The 23,968-nt window shown below is 39.8% G+C and overlaps 2 long non-coding RNA genes across 2 annotated transcripts; one reads left to right on the top strand and one right to left on the bottom strand.

Moving 5' to 3' along the window:
* Positions 1-130: 130 nt before the first annotated feature.
* Positions 131-22,833, top strand: LOC113887650. Its single transcript, XR_003509779.1, has 5 exons — positions 131-337; positions 788-978; positions 20,836-20,918; positions 21,838-21,911; positions 22,195-22,833. It is a non-coding gene; the product is annotated as an uncharacterized LOC113887650 (long non-coding RNA).
* LOC113887651 lies at positions 16,023-21,118 on the bottom strand. Its single transcript, XR_003509780.1, has 4 exons — positions 21,035-21,118; positions 20,757-20,902; positions 20,184-20,283; positions 16,023-16,765 (listed from the first exon to the last, which is right to left on the bottom strand). It is a non-coding gene; the product is annotated as an uncharacterized LOC113887651 (long non-coding RNA).
* Positions 22,834-23,968: the final 1,135 nt, after the last annotated feature.

Below are 23,968 nucleotides of genomic sequence, written 5' to 3' on the forward strand. Positions count from 1 at the left end.
TACACAGGCCTCTAGACCTTATTTCCAGCTATGGGATCACAGTGCCTGTCTCAGACAGACAGCCAATCGGAACTACGCAGTAGAGGAAGGAGGGCGAGAGTAGGGGGACTACCGGCGCCGATTCGCGCCCAGGAAGAGGCAATTCTGGCAATCACGCGGTGACCAGTCAATGACCAGAACGCTTCCCTGAGGCCATACCCCAAACTGGCAGCCAATCTCTCGCTCCATAGCCGTCCCCACCTGGATGTAACCATGAAGAAACGAAGGGGTGGAGTTGGAAAAGGGACGAAGACATTTGCCACTTAATACCGGTGTCCACTCAGACTCGCATGCACTGGTAAGACAGAGTGGAGCGAATGGGGATGGATCCCGTGGCACCATGAGTGCCTCCGGGGGGAACTGTGGTCGATGCCCGACGCGGTGTAAAGGGACTCTCTGTGTTGTCACACGCCCTCTCCCAATGGTACCTTTCATAGTGGGTGGTTTTACCGCTACCCCTGCGTGGCGCATCCCAGGAGAGAACTATTTCATCTCGCGCGCCCCTTGGTGGTGAGAATGGGGAACAGCATATGTAGATACCGGTGGACGATTCCAGGATAATAGCAAAGGGTGGAAGGGCAAAGTTAGGATGAAAACCCTATCGATTTCTGCAATCTTGGACTCAGAGAAAAGTGTTCATAAACTGAGGATTGATTCTCTGTAGTGACCACTATTGTAACAGGGATCATTGAACGCATTTTCTCTGTGTTGGGCATTGTACTTGTTTGTGCTTTCTTGTTTAATACAGAATAGGTCTCATGAAAGCCAGCCACAGTCCCCCAGCGGGCAGGAGAGAGAAAGCTTCGGACTGAGATCTGAAGGCCTGGCGTGGGGAAGGCCTCTGTCGTCGAGTGCGAGTAATACGTGAAAAGGACAACAAGACCTTCCATTCTGTTCGGAAAGGGATCATCTCCAAGGGGACCCACAAACACCGCATAGGTGAGATAAAGACCATGACTTCGTCACCATCTTGTCATCCCTGAATATGTTCCCTAGCAGAATCCTCAGCCTGTCTAGCTGTGCCTCTCCCAGCAAGTTTAAATTTGTTAATTCATTCCGTCATTCATTCATTCATTCTCTCCAAAGTATGTATCAAGCACAACTATGTGTGTTAGGAAAGAGAAAGTCAACCTCGGCTTCATGGAACTTACATTGTACTTGGATCATACAACCCTAAAAGATAAGTAATTTATCAGGTGTTCGTAACTGCTGTGATTAAAATTTAACTGGGATAGTGAAATAGAGAGCAGGGATCATATCTAGAAAGAGTGGTCAAGGAAGTTCTTTCTAAGTTTGTGACATTTGAGCAAAAGCTTAGAGGGGATGCTTATCTGGAAAAGAATCCCAGACAGAGGTAAGGCCAGTGGAAAAATTAGGGAGTGGTGCTCGGTATAGTGTGTATGACAACAGTGAGGAAGGCTATGTGACTATCACAGCTTGATGGAGGGAGAACCAGGAAATCCGATAAGAGAGGTAATGAGGGGCAGATCCCATAGGGCCTTCTTTCAGAGGCCCAGATAACACAATGATTGTTGAGGAGCTCTTGATTTACCCCAGGAAAACCACAGGCCCTAAAACAAACATGGGAAATAGATGGGGAAACAGTGGAAACAGTGTCAGACTTTATTTTTGGGGGCTCCAAAATCACTGCAGATGGTGACTGCAGCCATGAAATTAAAAGACACTTACTCCTTGGAAAAAAAGTTATGACCAACCTAGATAGTATATTCAAAAGCAGAGACATTACTTTGCCAACAAAGATCTGTTTTGTCAAGGCTATGGTTTTTCCAGTGGTCATGTATGGATTCAAGAGTTGGACTGTGAAGAAAGCTGAGCACTGAAGAATTGATGCTTTTGAACTCTGGTGTTGGAGAAGACTCTTGAGAGTCCCTTGGACTGCAAGGAGATCCAACCAGTCCATCCTAAAGGAGATCAGCCCTGGGTGTTCTTTGGAAGGAATGATGCTAAAGCTGAAACTCCAATACTTTGGCCACCTCATGCGAAGAGTTGACTCATTGGAAAAGACTCTGATGCTGGGAGGGATTGGGGTCAGGAGGAGAAGGGGGCAACAGGGGATGAGATGGCTGGATGGCATCACTGACTCGATGGACGTGAGTCTGAGTGAACTCTGGGAGTTGGTGATGGACAGGGAGGCCTGGCATGCTGCAATTCATGGGGTCACAAAGAGTCGGACACGACTGAGCAACTGAACTGAAGGAGTATCATTGCACTGTAAAAAGGGGTGAAGCTTTAAGTTTTGTTTATTTTTTTTTTAATATTAGCTAATATTTATTGAATACCTGCTTCAGGATGGGTTACACCAGGCATTTTCCATGTTCTTTCCTGTTCCACACCAGCAGCAGGTTCAGCATGATGTGGTGATCAGAGAAGGTAGGAAAGCTTCAGGTTTACATCCATCCTCTTGCCTCTCCAGCATTCTCTCCCAATGAGGTGCTAAACATATTCACAGCTGGGTCCTGGCAGTCAGTCCTCAGGCCTCGTATGTCCCTTTCTTGCCAGCTCAAGGAGGGGATACAGCTTTAAGTGCTTATCTTTAAGTCTCACTATTATACTAAATAGTTTGCTGCCTTCCCAGTTGGCGCTAGTGGTAAAGAACCAGCCTGCCAATGCAGGAGACATAAGAGATGCTAGTTCGATCCCTGCATTGTGAAGATCCCCTGGAGAAGGGAATGGCTACCCACTCCAGTATTCTTGCCTGGGAATTCCCGTGGACAGAGGAGCCTGGCTGACTACAGTCAATAGGGTCACAGAGTCGGTCGTGACTTACCACACACACTGTAAACATTTTCCGGTAGTGGCTGAAACAAGCTATGTTTTGAAAGCAGTGTGTCAGTGCTCTCCAGACGCAGTTGCTTCAGATCCCTGTCAATGTTCACATTTCTTTCTCTCCCTATTTCATTTTAGCTATTATGGTGGACATGTAATTTCACTGTGATTTTAGTTTGTATTTCCTGATGACTAAAGATGTCACATGAGTGTTGAGCACTAATTCATAATATTTATTTTCCACTTGGTTATTTTTTTCTTTGTAAAATGACTGTCCAAGCCTTTTGCTTATTCTCATTGGGTTGTTTGCCTTTCTCATAGGCATTCGTGGAAGTTCCTTAGATATTCTGCATATGAGTTCTTTTCTGGCGGGGGAGAATGTATCTTTTCCCACTCAATAGGTAGTATATTCACAACTCTGGTGCCTTACATTAGCAGAGGACCCTAATTTAATTAATTTGGTATTATGAATCTTTTCTTTTTCTTAGTGTTTTTGATTCCTGTTTAAGAAAACTATGCCTACTCTGAAGCATAAGAATATCACCGTATACTATTCATAGAAACTTAACTGCTTTATCTTTCATATTTTGATCAAAGATTCAGCAGCCTGATGTAACCAAGGGTCCAATGTTAATTTTTCCATGTGAATACCCAATTGGTGCTTAACAGCATCATTTTTCTTCTTTGAATCACAGTGCCTTCTTTGTAGTAAATCGGGTGAGCTTCTATGGGTGGGTCTATTTCTTGAATCTCTACTCTGTTCTTTTGGCCTATTTTACTGTCCTGGTGGCAATATGTCACTGTCTTAATTACTAGTGTTTTGCAATAAATGTTGATTTCTGGCAGTGAAATCCTGGCAGTGAACCTTCTTCAGCAGGGTTCTTCATGACTATCTTGGATGTTTGTGGTCCACTGAAATTCTGTATAAATGTTAGAATCAGTTTACCCCCAAAATCAAAAATTTTAAAGAGAATGTGTGTCTTTAAAATCTCACATGCAATGTATTTCTTCAAAGTGAACCATGGAACAACAAATACACTTGAACCTCATTGCTCAGGCTATTTCTGTTACAAAGAACACAGATCAATTCCTGACAAGTAGACTGTCCACTAGCATGCAAGCAACAGTCATCCCATCTCTTTCTCTGCCTTGCCCTGTATTGCTGATGCTAGAATCTCGATACCTAAATGTCCCAGGATGCCTTGAAGGTGGTGGTTCCACAGCTTCTTAGGTGATGCTAATCATATGAACTTCTGTAGGATTTGGGAAGTAGAAACTATTTTCATTCCTCCCAGAAGTGGTCACAGATGCATGCGTTTGGTCAGGTGTGAATGTTTGCAGTGGCTTTAGAACTCCCCTGATAATATCTGCCTCAAGATTGCAGTGGTTTCTTGCAGTTGCCTGACCAGGTGTATCTCACTGGTCTCCAGACCCACTGTGATTTCCACGATGCTTGTAGATTCAGAAGACTTAATCATCTTTCATTATTATTTTCCTTACTGATATTGGACATTATAGTTTAATGATAACAAATGAATTAGTGATAACAAGACTTTGCTGTTCTATATCAGCGACATCCCACTCAAAATACACAAGGTTTATCTGATTGACTAGGAAGTATGTCTATTCCTGGGGAAGTTTGGCAAGAGACACAACTCCTGAGCTTAAGTGACTACCTAGTACCTTATAAGACCACGGCAAGAATGAAATGCATTCTATTAGTAATGTGAGTAAAGATAGCACTAAAATAAAACTAACAATAATATGATTATGGGTGCATTTTTCCCCCTCAACATTCATATTTTGAAGTCTTAACCTCTGATACCTCAGAATGTGATTGTATTTCATATAGGGCCTTTAAAGTAGTCATGAAGTTAAATTGAAGTCATTAAAGTGGGCCTTAAAGTAAAATGACTGGTGTCCTTATAAAATAATAGAACACAGACACGTACAGAGGGAAGACCATTGAAGAAACAGGGAGAAGTCAGCCATCTACAAGCCAAGGAGAGGTCTTAGAAAAAAATAAACTCTACTAACAACTTGATTTCAGATTTCTAGTCTTCAGACTTGTAGGAAAATAAATTTCTCTTGTTTAAATCATTCAGTCTCTGATACTTTGCTATGGAAGCCTGAGCAAATGAATGCACATACTTTTTGTGCCTTTCAGGATGCAAGTGTTAATATATATATATATATATATTTTGCTATTACTCATAGTATAAATAATAATAAAATGACCATATTGTAGTGCCAATCTGAGCCACTGTGAAATCAGAAATCTTTAAACACACACTGAATTATTTATCTTAAATTAATGACCATGAAAGAATTGCTTCTAACTCTTACTTTCATCCTACCTATACTACTACATTACTCTTCCACAATCACTAGCAAACTTCCTCCATTCTAATGACCTCCCTGCAATAATTCATGAAAAAGCTGGAAGTAATCAGGTTAGACTTCTCAGAGCTTTCTAAGCCTAATATACCTGACTTTGCTCAGGAATTTTCTGCCACCCCTTCTGCCTACATGCTCCTGACAGCACCCAGTCCCTCATGTCTGTTCAGGATCCCATGTCTTTTATTAATACTTTCTCAGGGACTTTGCTCCTGCAATTATCACTCCTCTCACCTGAACCATCAACTACTTCTGTATTTGAACATTCTCTAATCTGGAGTTGTGGGGAGAAATATACCTTCTTCCCATACTTCCATCTGTGGCTACTTGCCCTTTTACCTGTTGTTCTTCATAGCATATTACTCAACTTATTCTGAGACCATTGTCTTCAAGCTATTTCAATAAACATGATCCCCCCAATAGATATGATTATCAAAATTAGGTAGAAAAACAAATTAAGTAGAAAGCTTAAAATAATTTTGAAGAAAAATTATGTTAGAGTACTCACTCTATCTGATTTCAAGACTTACTATAAAGCTATAGTAATCAAGACAGTGTGATATTGACCAAAAAATCAACAGAGTCTAGTAATAGACACATACATATATGATACATCAATTTTCAACAAAGATGCAAAGATGATGCAAACTAGAAGACAAGCTTTTCAACAAATAGTTTTTGTGTAATTGGATTCCATAAGAACAAAAATAAACATTTATTTATAACTACCACCACATAGAAAAGTTAATGCAATGTGTATCATAGAACTAAATGTGACACCTAAAGTTATGAAACTTCTAGGAAAAAACAGAAGAAAATATTTATGGCCTTTAGTTATTGCAGTGAGTTGAATAGTGTGTCTCCAAAACTTATGTTCACCCAGAATCTCAGAATGTCATTTTATTTGGAAATAGAGTCTTTACAGATGTAATTAGTTACGTTAAGATGAAGCCATACTACACCAAGGCGAGCCCTAAATCCAAAGAATGGTGCTCTTACAAGAAAAGAAGCAGACACACAGAAACACAAGTGGAGGGGAAAACACCATGCGAAAATGGTGAAGACTGAAGCGATGCACCCATAATCCAAGTAACAACAAGTCTTGCCAGCAGAAGCTAAGAGAGAGGCATGGAACAGATTCCCCCTCAGAGCAACCAAAAGGAACCAACTGCCAACATCTTGATTTGGGACTTCTGGCCTGAGGAACTGTAGAGAATAACTTACTGCTGTTTTAAGCCACCAAATTTGGAAAATTTGTTAGGACAGCCTTAACAAACTAATATACTTAGTGAAAGAATTCTTAGATAAGACATTACAAGCACAATGCATACAAGAAAAATTTATACATTGGACTTCAAGTATTGCTCTTGAGACACATGGTTAAAAGAAAGAAAGAGAAGCCACATAGAGGGAAAAAATATTATAAAAACACCTATTTGATAAAGGATTGATTCCAGAACATACAAAACCCCTCAAATCTCAAGAATAAGAAAATAGGACTTCCCTGGTGGTCCAGTGGTTAAGAACACACCTGTCAATGCAGGGGACACGGGTTCAAACCCTGTCCGGGAAGATTCCACATGCTGCGGTCAACTAGGTGCTTGCACCAAAGTACTACCAAAGCACGAGATGCCCTAGAACCCATGCTCGGCAACAAGAGAAGCCACCACAATAAGAAACGCACACTGCAGATGAGTAGCCCTTGCTCTCTATAGCTAGAGAAAGCCTGCATGCAGCAAGGAAGACCTAGTGCAGCCAAAAATAAATACATAAATAAATCATTGGAAAAGAATGTTTATACAAGAAAGAATAAAAATAAACTAATTACAAAGTCAGCCAAAGATTTGAATACTTTAACAATGATGTAGGGATGGCAAATACACATGTGAAAAGGTATCAGTATTATAAATCATGAGGGAAATGCAAAGCAAAACCACAATGATATACCTCCACACACCTTTTCTAATAGCTAAAATGAAAAGGAAAAACCTTTGACAGGATCAGTTGCTGGTTAGGATACAGTGTAACTGGAATCCTCATATTGCCTGTGGGGATGCAAAATGATACAGCTGGTTTGGAAAATAGTTTCACAGTTTCTTGTGAAGTTAAACACATATTTACTATATGACCCAATGATTCTACTCCCAGGTATTTATCAAAAATAATGAAAACTTTTGTCCACACAGAACCTGTAGGTGGTTATTTATGGTGGTTTTATTCCTGGGTGGCACATTCGGTAAAGAATGTGCCTGCAAGCTGGGAGACCTGGGTTCAGTCAATGGGTTGGGAAGATCTCCTGGAAAGGGGAATGGCACCCACTCCAGTATTCTTACCTGGAGAATCCCATTGACAGAGGAACCTGGCTGCCTACATAGAGTCCATGGGATAGCAAAGAGTCAGACACGACTGAGCATCTAACACTTTCACAAACTTTATTCATAATCACCAAAAACTGAAAACAACTCAAGTGTTCTTCAGCTGGTGAGTGGATGAACAAAGTATATTCTATCCATAACAGGAAAATAACTACTAGCGATAAAAAGAAACAAACTACTTGCATATGCAACAGCATGGATGAATCTCAAATGCATTATGCAGCATGCAAAAAGCCAGACTCAAGCAGTTATTCACTGCATGTTTTCATTTCTATGCCATCTTGCAAAAGGCAAAACTGTACAGGTTGAGAATAGGTTGGTGATGTCCAGGGCCAGGAGCTCAGGAGGGAATTTAAAACGGCAAGATTTTTTTTCAGGAGATGGAACTAATCTGTATCTTGATTGCAGTGGTGGTTACATTCTGTGCATTTATCAGAACCCATAAAATTGGAAACCAGAAAGAGTGAATTTTTCTGTTTTTGAATTATGCTTCAATAGTAAAACTAAGAAGACATAGATTGAATTGTGGCACTGCAGAGTGACTCAGGAGCAACCCAGCTGATAGAACTCCCACTTCCAAGGATCTGTGCCAACAAACACAAGTTGTGCTCAGAACCATGCGATCTTTATTCTAGAACAGCTGAGAGTGTTGGAAGATGTGATCAGAAAGAAAATGTAATTAGATTGTGTTCAGATCAGATCAGTCGCTCAGTTGTGTCCGACTCTTTGCGACCCCATGAATCGCAGCACGCCAGGCCTCCCTGTCCATCACCAACTCCCGGAGTTCACCCAGACTCATGTCCATCGAGTCAGTGACGCCATCCAGCCATCTCATCCTCTGTCGTCCCCTTCTCCTCCTGCCCCCAATCCCTCCCAGCCTCAGAGTCTTTTCCAATGAGTCAACTCTTCGCATGAGGTGGCCAAAGTACTGGAGTTTCAGCTTTAGCATCGTTCCTTCCAAAGAAATCCCAGGGCTGATCTCCTTCAGAATGGACAGGTTAGATCTCCTTGCAGTCCAAGGGACTCTCAAGAGTCTTCTCCAACACCACAGTTCAAAAGCATCAATTCTTCAGCACTCAGCCTTCTTCACAGTCCAACTCTCACATCCATACATGACCACAGGAAAAACCATAGCCTTGACTAGATGGACCTTTGTTGGCAAATTAATGTCTCTGCTTTTGAATATGCTATCTAGGTTGGTCATAACTTTCCTTCCAAGGAGTAAGTGTCTTTTAATTTCATGGCTGCAGTCACCATCTGTAGTGATTTTGGAGCCAGAAAAATAAAGTCTGGGACTGTTTCCACTGTTTCCCCATCTATTTCCCATGAAGTGATGGGACCGGATGCTATGATCTTAGTTTTCTGAATGTTGAGCTTTAAGCCAACTTTTTCACTCTCCACTTTGACTATCATCAAGAGGCTTTTGAGTTCCTCTTCACTTTCTGCCATAAGGGTGGTGTCATCTTCATATCTGAGGTTATTGATATTTCTCCAGGCAATCTTGATTCCAGCTTGTGTTTCTTCCAGTCCAGCATTTCTCATGATGTACTCTGCATATAAGTTAAATAAACAGGGTGACAATATACAGCCTTGACGAACTCCTTTTCCTATTTGGAACCAGTCTGTTGTTCCATGTTCAGTTCTAACTGTTGCTTCCTGACCTGCATACAAATTTCTCAAGAGGCAGATCATGTGGTCTGGTATTCCCATCTCTTTCAGAATTTTCCACAGTTTATTGTGATCCACACAGTCAAAGGCTTTGGCATAGTCAATAAAGCAGAAATAGATGTTTTTCTGGAACTCTCTTGCTTTTTTGATGATCCAGCGGATGTTGGCAATTTGATCTCTGGTTCCTCTGCCTCAGAAGTTCACGGTTCACATATTGCTGAAGCCTGGCTTGGAGAATATTGAGCATTACTTTACTAGCGTGTGAGATGAGTGCAATTGTGCGGTAGTTTGAGCATTCTTTGGCATTGCCTTTCTTTGGGATTGGAATGAAAGCGGACCTTTTCCAGTCCTGTGGCCACTGCTGAGTTTTCCAAATTGTGTTACCTTGGAGAAATAGGTTTCAACCTTCAACTTTGGTAAGCCAGTAATAAAGGTTTGGTTCAAGAAACATGTGTCAAATGGAGGAAGTAGTGAAAAACTTAGCAATGATTGTTACCAGTACCACTAAATCAGAGACCTCTAATCCACAACTCCTGCAAATACTTGTCTTGTGAGTTCTGGAATTTCAGATGTTCAGGGCCTTAAATCACGTGAAGTTTCTATAACTGAGCCGACTGGAGGATGACTCCTTTAAGAATTCATCACAGGATTTTTTTAAATTTATTTTTAATTGAAGGATAATTGCTTTACAGTATTGTGGTGGATTCTAGCAAGCAACAACATGAATCAGCCATAGGTTTACCCTTGTCCCCTCCTACTTGAATATCCCTCCCACCTCCCTCCCCATCCCACCCCTCGAGGTTGTTACGGAGCCCTGGTTTGAGTTCCCTGAGTCATACAGCAAATTCTCGTTGGCTACCTATTTTATATATAGCAATGTATGTTTCCGTGTACTCTCTCCATCTCTCCATCACCCTTCTCCTTCCTGATATGGTGTTTTTTCCCCTAGTTTCTAAAGGAATCTCCATACTGTTCTCCACTGTGGCTGTATCAATTTACATTCCCACCCACAGTGCAAGAGGGTTCCCTTTTCTCTACATCCTCTTCAGCATATACTATTTGTACATTTTGTAATGATGGGCATTCTGACTGGATGGCCATTCGGACCAGAATGGGAAAGACTAGAGATCTCTTCAAGAAAATTAGAGATACCAAGGGAACATTTCATGCAAAGATGGGCTTGATAAAGGACAGAAATGGTATGGACCTAACAGAAGCAGAAGATATTAAGAAGAGATGGCAAGAATACACAGAAGAACTGTACAAAAAAGATCTTCATGACCAAGATAATCACGATGGTGTGATCACTGACCTAGAGCCAGACATCCTGGAATGTGAAGTCAAGTGGGCCTTAGAAAGCATCACTATGAACAAAGCTAGTGGAGGTGATGGAATTCCAGTTGAGCTATTTCAAATCCTGAAGGATGATGCTGTGAAAGTGCTGCACTCAATATGCCAGCACATTTGGAAAACTCAGCAGTGGCCACAGGACTGGAAAAGGTCAGTTTTCATTCCAATCCCAAAGAAAGGCAATGACAAACAATGCTCAAACTACCGCACAATTGCACTCATCTCACATGCTAGTAAAGTAATGCTCAAAATTCTCCAAGCCAGGCTAATACGTGAACCAAGAACTTCCAGATGTTCAAGCTGGTTTTAGAAAAGGCAGAGGAACCAGAGATCAAATTGCCACCAGCCACTGGATCATGGAAAAAGCAAGAGAGTTCCAGAAAAACATCTATTTCTGCTTTATTGACTATGCCAAAGCCTTTGACTTTATGGATCACAATAAACTGTGGAAAATTCTGAAAGAGATGGGAATACCACACCACCTGACCTGCCTCTTGAGAAACCTATATGCAGGTCAGGAAGCAACAGATAGAATTGGACATGGAACAACAGACTGGTTCCAAATAGGAAAAGGAGTATGTCAAGACTGTATATTGTCACCCTGTTTATTTAACTTATATGCAGAGTACATCATGAGAAACGCTGGTCTGGGAGAAGCACAAGCTGGAATCAAGATTGCCGGGAGAAATATCAATAACCTCAGATATGCAGATGACACCACCCTTATGGCAGAAACTGAAGAGGAACTAAAGAGCGTCTTGATGAAAGTGAAAAAGGAAAGTGAAAAAGTTGGCTTAAAGCTCACCATTCAGAAAACTAAGATCATGGCATACGGTCCCATCACTTCATGGCAAATAGATGGGGAAACATTGTAAACAGTGGCTGACTTTATTTTGGGGGCCTCCAAAATCACTGCAGATGGTGATTACAGTCATGAAAGTAAAAGGCACTTACTCCTTGGAAAGAAAGTTATGACCAACCTAGACAGCATATTAAAAGGCAGAGCCATTAATTTGTCGACAAAGGTCCGTCTAGTCAAGGCTATGTTTTTTCCAGTGGCCATGTATGGATGTGAGAGTTGGAGTACAAAGAAAGCTGAGCACTGAAGAATTGATGCTTCTGAACTGTGGTGTTGGAGAAGACTCTTGAGAGTCCCTTTGACTGCAAGGAGATCCAACCAGTCCATCCTAAAGGAGATCAGTCCTGGGCTGTTGAAGCTGAAACTCCAATACTTTGGCCACCTGATGCGAAGAGCTGACTCATTTGAAAAGACCCTGATGCTGGGAAAGATTGAGGGCAGGAGGAGAAGGGGACGACAGAGGAAGAGATGGTTGGGTGGCATCACTGACTCAGTGGACATGGGATTGGGTGGACTCCGGTAGTTGGTGATGGACAGGGAGGCCTGGCATGGTGTGGTTCATGGGGTCGCAAAGAGTCAGACACAACTGAGCAACTGAACTGAACTGAACTTCTGTGTTCTGAGCATTCCCTGGCTGTCCTCTATCATAACTCTCATCATGTTTGTTTTGGCATTATCTTCTGTTGGTTTTCTGCTCACTAGATTGTGAGCTCTTTGATACGTCTTATCCCACATAATTGTAACTATATGTATATAGTTACAATATCTGCCTTTTTAGTCCTGAACCTGAAGCCTGACTCCCAGCATATGCTTAGAGAAGTTTTCTCCCCTCTGAATGATGATGACCCATGCTACTCACAATCAAATATAGCCATTATCAAACCATTAATTTGTTTATTAGAGGTAATGCATTATAAACTGGTGATCAGAGGACAATTCTCTTGACAAATTTCTTTCTTGCAGAGGGGGAATGTACACATTACTTTGTCCAAAAGCTTCTAGTACTAGTATATTATTCCCTACTTTTATGTTCATAATTCTGCACACTCTGCAGCTTTCTCAGATCACCTGTCAGTTAGGGGCTGCATTGACTAATTCACTGAAGTGTTCCCATATATAAAGAGGCTGAAGAATAGACTAGACTGTTGATAAATACTTTTGAATGGATATAATGCTGACAATGTGATTACTATTTTTTTTAATTAATTAATTTTTGGCTGTGCTGGGTCTTCATTTCTTCATGTAGATTTTCTCTAGTTGTGGCACGTGGGAGGTATTTTGTGGTTGTGCTGCATGGGCTTCTCACTGTGGTGGCTTCTCTTGGAGCAGAGCACAGGCTCTAGGGTGTGTGGGCTTTAGAAGTTGAGGCATGCAAGTTCAACAGTTGTGGCATGCAGACTTAATTGCCCTATGACATGTGGAATCTTCCTGGACCTGTGTTTGAACCCGTGTCTCCTGCATTGGCAGACAGATTCTTAATTACTAGATCACCAGGGAAGTCCAACAATGTGATTTTTTTAATGTTTAGCTGGAAAGCTGTATTTGTCAGCTCACGCAGCCAAAACAAAATACCATAAAATGGGTGACTTCAGGAACAGAAATTTATTTTCTCACTGTTTCTTGAGACTGGCAGTCCGAATCAGAATGGCAGCATGGTTGGATTCTGGTGAGAGCTCCATTCCTGGATCATAGATGGATGTCTTCCTGCTGTGTCCTCACATGGCAGTGAGAGAGACAGAGAAAGAGAGAGAGAGAGAAACAGACACAGTGACAAAGACAGAGTGAATACAGTGGCGTTTCTTCTTATGTGAGCCCCACTTTTATGACCTCATCTAGATCTAATGGTCTCCCAAAGGTTTCATCTTCAAATATTATTTCATTGGTGGTTAGGAATTCAACATACAAATTTGGTGGGAGACACAGTTGAGTCCATAGCAGAGGTAGATGTCAACAGCTTTAGGTCACAAAATCAGTATGTAAAAGCAGTGATTATCATTGGATGTGAGAAATTCAGTTAACCTCTTTCACTCTTACAATGAACCTTCTCTTCTAGTTTCTTCCTGCTTCTTGGCTATCCCTCTCACCATTTCCCACCCACCCCCACTTAGGTCCATTCCCTGTGTTTCTCCTTTGCACTTCTTTTCTGTTTATGTGTCTGTCTGATCCACCAGTGTGATAGTCCCATCATCCACCTCACCTCACTGGCCTTGTTATTTCAAGCCATTTTGCAGATACATCCTGAAACATGTTGGGAATCAATGTATGTGTACTAAATGAAGGAATATTTTCTAATGACTGACAGGAAAAGCATCTCCTTCATGTAGGACTCAGTATTATAGGTGTCATATTTGTAGCACCATACATAAAGCCTTGTGTTTTGTTCCAGACAGTGCAGGGGTGTGGTTCTGTCTTCATGCCCTGGTGCCCTTGCATGTCCCCACTTATGCTACGTAGGCAAGGCTAAACTGCTGGCTGACTTGAATCTTGGCAGAAAACCTTCTGATTGCTCTTGCAGCAAGGGGAGATAAGCAGCCCGGTGAAGACCTGCTACGAGGCAATTTCTCACCTGCCTCCTTATCTAGCTGGAGGCTGACACAAAGTTGTTATTCATCCATCTCTGGTTTCAGTTGAACATAGGATGGTCTCCCTAGCCCCAGCTGAGAGTACAGCCGTGGACTACAGAACTTTTCATTGGCATAGGGCACACCTGTGGGCTCCTTCCTGGCAGAGAGACCCACTACCCACAGTGCCTGTTACTGAGGCCTTCCAATTCAGTGTCAAACCGGGGGACTAGGGACAAGGCAACTGACACCAGGGTCATATTGCTTCTGCACTGTCTGTAAGGTAGAATCTGAATCCATTCGGGTTCATTGTCTCCTTACTGGCCAAGCCCGTAGAAGGTGACAAGCCTAACTAACAACTGCAGTGGTGCCCTGAGGCCCTGTAGCTCCTGCGCTGTGACTTAGGGACTGGCTGCCTGACTACGTGACAGACTCTGGTGTTGAGTTGCGTGATGTTGCGCGACCAGAATACTGGCTTATTTTCTTTGTCATCACACACAGCAAGGAGCACAGTTTTCACTACATACTGTGACTTAGGGTAGCCTTGTCAGTCCTCATTTACAAACCTACCTTAGAATGGATGCCATGTCTGACACCAGCTACACTGCTATTGAATCAAAATATGTATTTAGACAAAATATGTTCCTTATATAACGATAAGGCTATAAGTTATCCTTATAGTCCACTTGAAATTCAAATCTGTATCACGTGTGAGAGAATTGTAATTGAAAATGTAAATGAAATTAAAACTTTTGAAAGTGTAAATGAAAAAATGAAATAGAATAAGCCAAATCCATTTGCAATGTAATGCCTACTTCACATGTTATCTTTTTTATTCTTCATAACAAATATTTACTGTAAACTTGTAATTTCCACTTTAGAAATGGGGAAACAGATCCAAAGGATGTAAATACCTTTCTCACCTTCACTCAGTATGTGTCAGAGCCAGTACTGATAGTCTGAGTTATGTCACGTGCTGTGCTTAGTCGCTCAGTCTTGTCCAACTCTTTGCGACCCCATGGACTGTAGTCCGTCAGGCACCTCTATCCATGGGGATTCCTCAGGCAAGAATACTGGAGTGGGTTGCCATGCCCTCCTCCAGCGGATCTTCCCAACCCAGGGATTGAACCCAGGTCTCCCACATTGCAGGCAGATTTTTTTTTACCATCTGAGCCAACAGGGAAGCCTAGATATGTCATGTCATAACCAATAAGGAGACAGAGCAGATAAGACTCAAGTCATTTTGTCTCAGGAAGTTCCCCTCGTCCCTTTCCCTTTTCTTCTAGCTAAGATCTAATCTTTTAAGGCAGTTCCATAACCTAAGGGCTTTGTCACATACTTTTTGGTAAGATGGGATACTCTAACTTAAGTCTCATGGTAGTTGAACCTCAGATTTTCAGTCCTTTTGGACCTGGATTTTCATACCTCTGTAAGGGTGTAACAGCTGCTGTTTATAATCTCCTGTTATTCCCTAAGAAGAGTGAATTCTGAGTCGGTCCTTTGTTGCAGAAATATTTTTTCGGTGTGTGAGGATGCAGATGGGGGCTCAGAGATGTAAGTGTTTTGTTATTATGTAATAATAAGGATATAAGGGAGGAATCAGACAGATGGAGGGCTTCTGAGATCTGACAACTATCAAGGCAATGGAAGATGTTATAGAGAAGAAAAGACATCTGTGGCTTCTCTCTCCCTGCACCCAAAAAACTTGGAAGGCAAGTCAGAAGTGTGTGAAAGATACGTTGCGGCATTTGCCATGGAATTTGACAGCAGTGTTTTTTTTTTTTCCTCTGTCTCCATACAACCTTTAACAATGGCTTTGGCATCCCATTTCTCTGTAGGGTGATACAAGTATATTAAGTTTTAAAAAATGTTTCTCTGTCAATGATTTCATCAGGGACACCATATGACATTTGGGTGGCACATTTTGTAAACCCATTTATTCAAGAGAAGACCAAAGGCTTTTATATGAATTTTTTATATATGGGTATATATATGTATGGATATGTATTAACACATAGATAATTCATAAAGAATATGTCATGACCAAATTTTTTTAACCCTAGAAGTTCAAGATTGGTTTAAATCTATAAGGTTACCAATGTAATCCACCACATTAATAGAAAAATGGAGGGAAAACAATTCTATGATCATCTCAGTTGTTGCACTGTAAGTGTTTGATGAAATCAATCTATATTAAAGACAGAAAACCAGGAATAAAAGGGAACTTATTCCGAGAAAGTGTATCTGCAAAAAAGCAATGTAAACAGGTTGAAATGGAGAAAATTTTTCATTTCCTGTCAGGAAAAATGCCGACTATCACCTGCTTTAGTCAAGACTATTCTGGCTAGGTTTGTTCAGTGCTGCAAAATGAGAAAAGGTATAAGATTTAAGCCAGTAGAAACTGTTGATATTCAAATATAATAGTATATTTTGAAAAGCAAAAAGAATCTAGATCTAAATTTGTGGAATTAATATGCATATTTAGAGGAATTGTTGGACAGAAAGTCTATATACAAACATTCTATCTCTACATACATCCTCAACTAGACGATAAAAATCGCAACCATGAATTTTCAGTAACATTAAATACCCAGGGATAAATTTAACAAAAAATGTGCAAGTAAAAAATGAAAACATTATTGATGGAAATTTAACGGTCAAATATCCAACATAAGAACAGCATAGATGGTTCCAGTTTATCTTCTTTCAAGCAAATGGTTGCCCTTCACCTATAATATAAACATAACATTAAAGTTACTCAGCAGATGATAGGAGAGGTATACAAAGTTCACTGCAGTTGTAATTTTATAAAATGGACTAAAACAAGAACACTAAGGGCGACCCTTTGGCTTACCTTCAGTTAATCTTCTCTAGAGCTTTTATCAGAGAAGGCAATGGCACCCCACTCCAGTACTCTTGCCTGGAAAATCCCATGGATGGAGGAGCCTGGTAGGCTGCAGTCCATGGGGTCGTGAAGAGTCGGACACGACTGAGTGACTTCACTTTCACTTTTCACTTTCATGCACTGGAGAAGGCAATGGCAACCCACTCCAGTGTTCTTGCCTGGAGAATCCCAGGGACGGGGGAGCCTGGTGGGCTGCCGTCTATGGGGTCGCGCAGAGTCGGACACGACTGAAGCGACTCAGCAGCAGCAGCAGCAGAGCTTTTATAGACTTTTCAGGCATATTACCAGTACTTTTAAAACACAAACAACTCTTCCTAATTATATAAGAAAACAAGGACGCTGACTTCAGAACAAATGAAATCATTTAACCCTATTAAAAGGTAGTTTTCAGTAAAAGGCAAAACTGTGTACACTTTTAGTAAAATATCTAACAACAAAAAACACTCTAAGAAAAACAAAATACCCAAAAAAACCCAAAAAGTCCCAAAAAAGTATCATTTAAATGTTTTGGTTTGAAATAATATTCCAAATATAGGATAGCTAAACAGTTGTTATCTCTGTTATTGCTTAAGTGAAGTAAATAAAAAGCCAGTATTGCATTTGTTTCTTCTCTACTGGGGAAAAGTGTAGAAAATTTCATTTGTTCTAGTTTATCCCTGATATGGTTGTTTTAAGTAGGTCAAGCATTTGTCCCCCTTTTACTTGTGGCCCTCATGTAATTCCAAATGTCTCTCTTCACCTGGAAAGCATTCCAGTTGGTATAATAAATTATGTGCTCACACAAAATTTTAAGTCATTACTATCACTGGCAACATGGTGACATCAAAATGTGAAGCAGAAATAAGACTGTTTCTCACAGCCACACCAAAAAAAAAAAAAAAATAAAGAAAGAAAAGGGGAGAAGAAAAGAAAAGAGAGCAAGAGGGAGTAGGAGTGAGAAAGAAAAGCAAGTAGGAAGAGAGAAAAATCTGGAAAAGCAGATTTTTTGTTTGTTTCTAAATGATAATGGCATTTGAGAAACAACTCTGACCAATTTCAAAACTTCATCCACGGTATTTGTGATGTTTAGTTATTTAGTTACTGTGGCATATGTTAAATAATATTTGTTTATCTAATCTATTAGCCATTTCATCAATATGCTGAAAATATCTGAGTTCAAGATTATGCTCTGTTTTCATTATGTAATATACTAACTGTTAGTGTCCTGTTCATATTTCTTATTATGTGTACTTGGGCTTTGTCCATTTTCTTCACAATTATGTAAACTGAGAGGAATGGACTGGGAATTTGGGCTTGGCAGATACAACAATTACATTCAGAATAGATAAACAACAAGGTCCTACTATACAGGCAACTATGTCCAATCTCTTGTGATAAATCATAATGGAAAAGAATGTTTAAAAATGTATGTGTTAAAAAAAGGTTACATAAACTAGCACATTGTCTTTATTTATTAGTTGAATTTATTTTCCTCTTCCTAACAATTCATACCTGTCTTTTATTAACTATCTTTCTGTTTTTCCCTTAGGTTTATTCTGTTGCTATTTATTTTACCTTTTATATTGGATATAAGATTTTATATTTATGTAATTTGTAATTTATGTATTTTTCTTTTTAAATACCATACATATTTAAGGCTAAGATTTTTCTATGAGGATATTTTAATCATGTTCTGTAGTTACTTGAAAGTAGTCTGAAAGCTGTATTTTCGTGTCTAAATGTTCTAATGGAATGGAACAAAAATGTAAAGTGAAAATATTTAGAAGGCTAAAACACAGTAAATTCTTCCCTAACCATGAAGTTCTTCCTTTAAACCCAGAAACATGTAATTAACAGTCAGCGATTTGGAAAACACTTATGTGAAAGATACTAAGTTGATTACTCAGGAAGTACTAGAGTTACAGACTTTGACCTTCCAAACTGTTTGAATTGATGTCTCAAAGAGGAAAAATAACATATTTGATATAGTTACTGCTACTGCTACTGCTAAGTCACTTCAGTCGTGTCTGACTCTGTGCGACCCCATAGACGGCAGCCCACCAGGCTCCCCCATCCCTGGGATTCTCCAGGCAAGAATACTGGAGTGGGTTGCCATTTCCTTCTCCAATGCATGAAAGTGAAAAGTGAAAGTGAAGTCGCTCAGTCGTCTCCGACTCTTAGCGACCTCATGGACTGCAGCCCACCAGGCTCCTCCATCCATGGGATTTTCCAGGCAAGAGTACTGGAGTGGGGTGCCATTGCCTGGTTATATCATGAGGCTCAGATTTTTATTAGTTCTTTAAGAGTGACAGTGGGATGTATGGCAAAAGCCATCATAGTATTGTAAAGTAATTATCCTCCAAGTAAAATAAGCAAAAAAAAAAAAAAAAACAGACTGACAGTGGGGGCAGGTAGTGTGCTTAGCACGTGTATCTTACTCACACCTGCCTGGAATATCACTGACTACATGCACTCTCTCAACTTGATCAGCCACAGAAACAGGAAACTAGATTATATTTTGCCATTTTATTTCTCAATTGTTTCATGCTTCATTGGGGAAAGGATTTAAAATGCAATTATTTTTTTAAGAGTTAGAGAATTCAGAATTTGAGAGAATTTAACAAACATCAAGCAGATTGTTGGCTCATTTTCTTAAGTAACAATGAAATCTCAATTCACCTGTTATAATTTGACTCAAGATGATATTTTATGATAAATAAGTCATGAAAAACAGAGGATTCTTCTATGCATTCCATCAAACAGAACCAGAGAATGCAAAAATTAGCATGAAAAATTAGCATTTTAGTATATCTGATTTGAGTTCACAACTTCTATGACTAAAGTTGAGTTTAGAAGTTAAGGGATTTCACAAAATCACACACATTATGCTCAAGCTGGTACTAGAACCTACTTGGATGCCTAAGCATATTTCAAATAAACCGATATTTATTACAAATGCATTACATATTTGTTACAAGCAGAAATTATAAAAGAATCTGAAAATTATTAGCTGTTGCTTAAAGTACTAATACAAGAGAAGAAAACGGTTTCCTATTTTCAATTCGATATGGCTTTGATCCTGTCTGTTTCTTTATTTGAAAGTCTGTAAGTCAGGCACTCAGGCATCTGGGGTCTGAACTATCTTTCAAAGAATATGTGAACTCTGTTATTAAAATAATAGTAATGCTTCCTCTATATTATAAAATATATAATACTCCAAAAAACAGAAACCACATAAATTACTTTCTGAATGGATGACATACCTGCTTCTGGCATTTCAACAGGCTCTGTATTTGATGCAACCTCCTCCCTGACATCAGGACCATCTCCACCTTTACCCCCAGTCTTTGCCACAGCCAATTCCTGGAGATCAATTTCCATGTCAGAATCTTTTTTAAAAAATGATGTATGGCAAAACCAATACAATAAAAAATAATAATAATAAATAAATAATGTATCAATTCAGCTGTAAAGTATACAATATAAACAAGGGAGTGATAATATTCATTCCCTCAGTGTTATGAATTAAAAGACAGGCTAGTGTGGTGAAAATGTGATGAATAAGAATCTCAGGAGCATTATTTCAGGAATATGATGCTGGGAAAAAAGAGAAGAAGAATTTTCCGAATGTTATTACCATTTTCCTTTTCCAGGATTGTCCTCAGACAACTTAGTTGCCCCCCTCTCTTTGTCTTGAAAACAAGGGAAATTTTGACCCACCACACTAAGCCGCAAACTGTACTTTCCTCAGTTTTTTAGGAACTGTCTGCAGTCATTTTCTAATGTTTCCTTTCCTCCTCTTACTGCTTGTATCATAATGCATGAAACAGACATACACTTTACCACCAGAGGCATCCTTCTCCTTCTCTTCATCACGATTCACTGGATCCTCTCCATTTACTTCCTTCTTTCCAGGTGTGATATCCTGAATCTCAGCTGGTGGTTCCTATCGTTGAGGTTGCTCAACACTGGGCTGCTGGTCCTAGTAGAGTGTGCATGTAAGTAAAAACTTCTGTTGTTAATACATCTAATAACATAAATTACATGATACACATATATATCTAGTCATAAGTAAATCTAACAATATTTTTCCAACACAATTCTATGTACTTACATTTAATAAAGTTACTCTTCCCACAAGAGAAGAGTTAGCTCCCATAAGAGTTATCCAGAAAGACTTTGGAAGCTATTTAAAAATATGTTGGGATGGAAGTATGCAGCCTGTTGTTGATAAGCAGGAGAAGGAAGCCACTGGCATATTTCCAGGGAATTTAACAACATACTCATCCAGACAAAACCAGACTGTAATATATCTGGATCAATATTACTTCTTAAGACCAACTGTCACCCTTTATCAGCATGGAAGACTTTTATTACTGCATCTGTACTACTTAATTTCATTTTCTCAAAAATAATTTTGTGCTAATAGAAAACATCAAATGGTAAAATACTCGCAACCACAGGTTCATCCAGCTGGGAGGAATCTTGATCTATAGGTCCCAGTGTTGATGCCATTTGCCCACTCGTATTTCTCTCTGAAAGTAGAATACTGTGATTTAGAAAATGTATTTAAGAGTACAGCTGTATTTGATCACTTTTATGACCGAATGTTAACTTATTATTTTTTAAAAACGTAAAAATACTTTCAAAACAAAACTCTGGTTAAGTATGAGTGTACATGCATTCCAATTACACCAAATACAGTTGCTTGCAAAGCCATTTGTATCTTTGTTAAGCTGGCAGAGAAATCAACTTAAGGTACACAGGAAGACAGAATTTTTGTGAGGAAGTTTGATTTCACAACTGAATTCTCCATCATGAAGATATTTAGTAAAATACTGCTAGGAATTTAAAAATTCAGGGTTATTGCTTTGTCACACTCTAATTTACCAGACTTATTTTCCCCAACCCCCTTAGCATTGTGGGAACATGGAGAAAGGCTCAATCTTTACAGCCTGACTACGGCGATTTTCTCAGAGTCTATGGCTGAGGTGAGTCTGCATACAAAGCAACCGGTCCACTTCTCTCTTGGCACCTTGCCACATAACTCGGGATACAGTCACAACTCCACCGTGGTCTGGTTTCTAGGCCTTTCGTTAATCGCCCACCCCGCCCCCTGCCCAGGTCCCACTGCTGGCTCCAGATTCTGTGCTCTGTCCTGAGTCCCAGGGCCCCAGTGAACCAGATATCTCAAATAGCACCCGCAAGTCTCCCCCCGCCATCATCTGACCCCCTGCCCTTCTCTGTCCACCGCCCTTCCTCTCCCATCACCAGGACAAGAACTATGGCACCGTGACACCTGTGAGGAGAAAGATGACAACCTCGTGGGCCTTCCTTTTCAATGGCCCCATATTGCAATGTCCAACCAGCCCAAAACTCACTGGCTCCCCCTCACACGTACTCACACAACTCCAGACAGGACAGATATGTGGACTTACCTGGTAAGTCTCAAGTAGTGAGAAAGAATTGAGACAGAATAAACATGTCCATCTGAGGCCTAACGCTCCTCATAGAATGTGCTCAGGAAGGTGCATGTGCAGCAAGGGAGTTCACACACCCTGCGCACACCTGAGTTGGGCGTGTGCAGTGCGGGTGAGGTTTTCCCGCCACTGAGGTAGACTCCTGGAACCGCACCATCTCTGGAGGATGAGAAAGGGGCTTGAAGACTATATTTTTTCCTTCCAGGGCAGTCTTTCTTATGCATCCACGACCTGTGGTGATAGGTAGTCCCAGGTTACCCTTAGTGGAGAATGTGTCTCAGAAAGACAGTCATGACAGAAATAGATATTACGTTTTTTAATACCTATTTTTATACATGCTCTGATGAACCATTTCCTTCTCTGCTTCTGGGATTTCTGTCATGCTTACCATGGCTTTACTCACCTCCATGGAATAAATACATACCTCTGTTTCCTTTTTTTGCTTGGAGCACTGAACAATTAAATCTATGAACTGGTAACTGAGTTCTCTGAATATATCTGTGGTTCCTATACAATATTGTTCTTTTAGCATCGGACTTTACTTTCGCCACCAGACACATCCACAACTGGGCATTGTTTGCACTTTGACTTAGCCTTTTCAGTCATTCTATAGCTATTTCTTCACTCCTCTCCAGTAAAATATTCTTCTTTTTATTCTAACTGGAATTTTCATACTTATTAGGAGTTTTCACTTCTAGTATAGAAATACTGTTGAGTTTTGTATATTGAAACTGGTGATGATTCCATGGGTGTATACACAGCTTTTTACATGTCACACATACCACAATAAAGTTGTTAAAAAAAAAACAAAACAGAAATGGAAGCAAACTAAAGGCATTTTGAAATTTAAAAAAGAAACAAAAAAACTCAGGGAATTTGTTGGTAGAAGAAATGGCTTACAAGAAAACCTAAAGGAAGGTCTTCAGGCTGCAATAAATGACTTCAGATGTTAATTACAATCCACCTGAAAAAATAAAGAGCACATGTAAATTATACAAACACAAACATACTTTATGAATACACATTTCCACTCCTTTCTTCCTGTATTTAAAAAGTAGCTGTGTAAAACAGTATCATCTAAATTATTGTTGGGCCAATAACATATATTATGCAATATACTTGCAGTAACAGCACAAAGGAGGTGGTTGGGAGAAAGCTCTATTAGATAAGAAAACAAGTCTGGATGGTGTCAAATCCACAAGAATATATGAAAAGAATCAGAATAATGACAAAGAAGATTAATATAACAGAAGCTATAAATATGTACGTGATAACTTGCCTTATAATAGCTTTTCACAGACATGACATCATATATAATGTAATAATGATAAGAGTGTATCAATGGGATGTACCCTTTATAAATCTACTATACATGACAATGAGGAAAAGAGGGAAACAGGAATAGAGTGATATAGGAGTAATGTTTGTATATCTCATTAGAATTAGTATAATTTTCAAGCTGATTGTGATAAATTAAGATGTTTATAGTAGCCTATAGCAGCAATTAAGAAAATAACTTAAAAATAGTGGAAAAATCAGTAAAGAATTTAAGATGTTACATTAGAAAA

Source organism: Bos indicus x Bos taurus, chromosome X (genome assembly GCF_003369695.1).
Source record: "Bos indicus x Bos taurus breed Angus x Brahman F1 hybrid chromosome X, Bos_hybrid_MaternalHap_v2.0, whole genome shotgun sequence".
Taxonomy (NCBI): domain Eukaryota; kingdom Metazoa; phylum Chordata; class Mammalia; order Artiodactyla; family Bovidae; genus Bos; species Bos indicus x Bos taurus.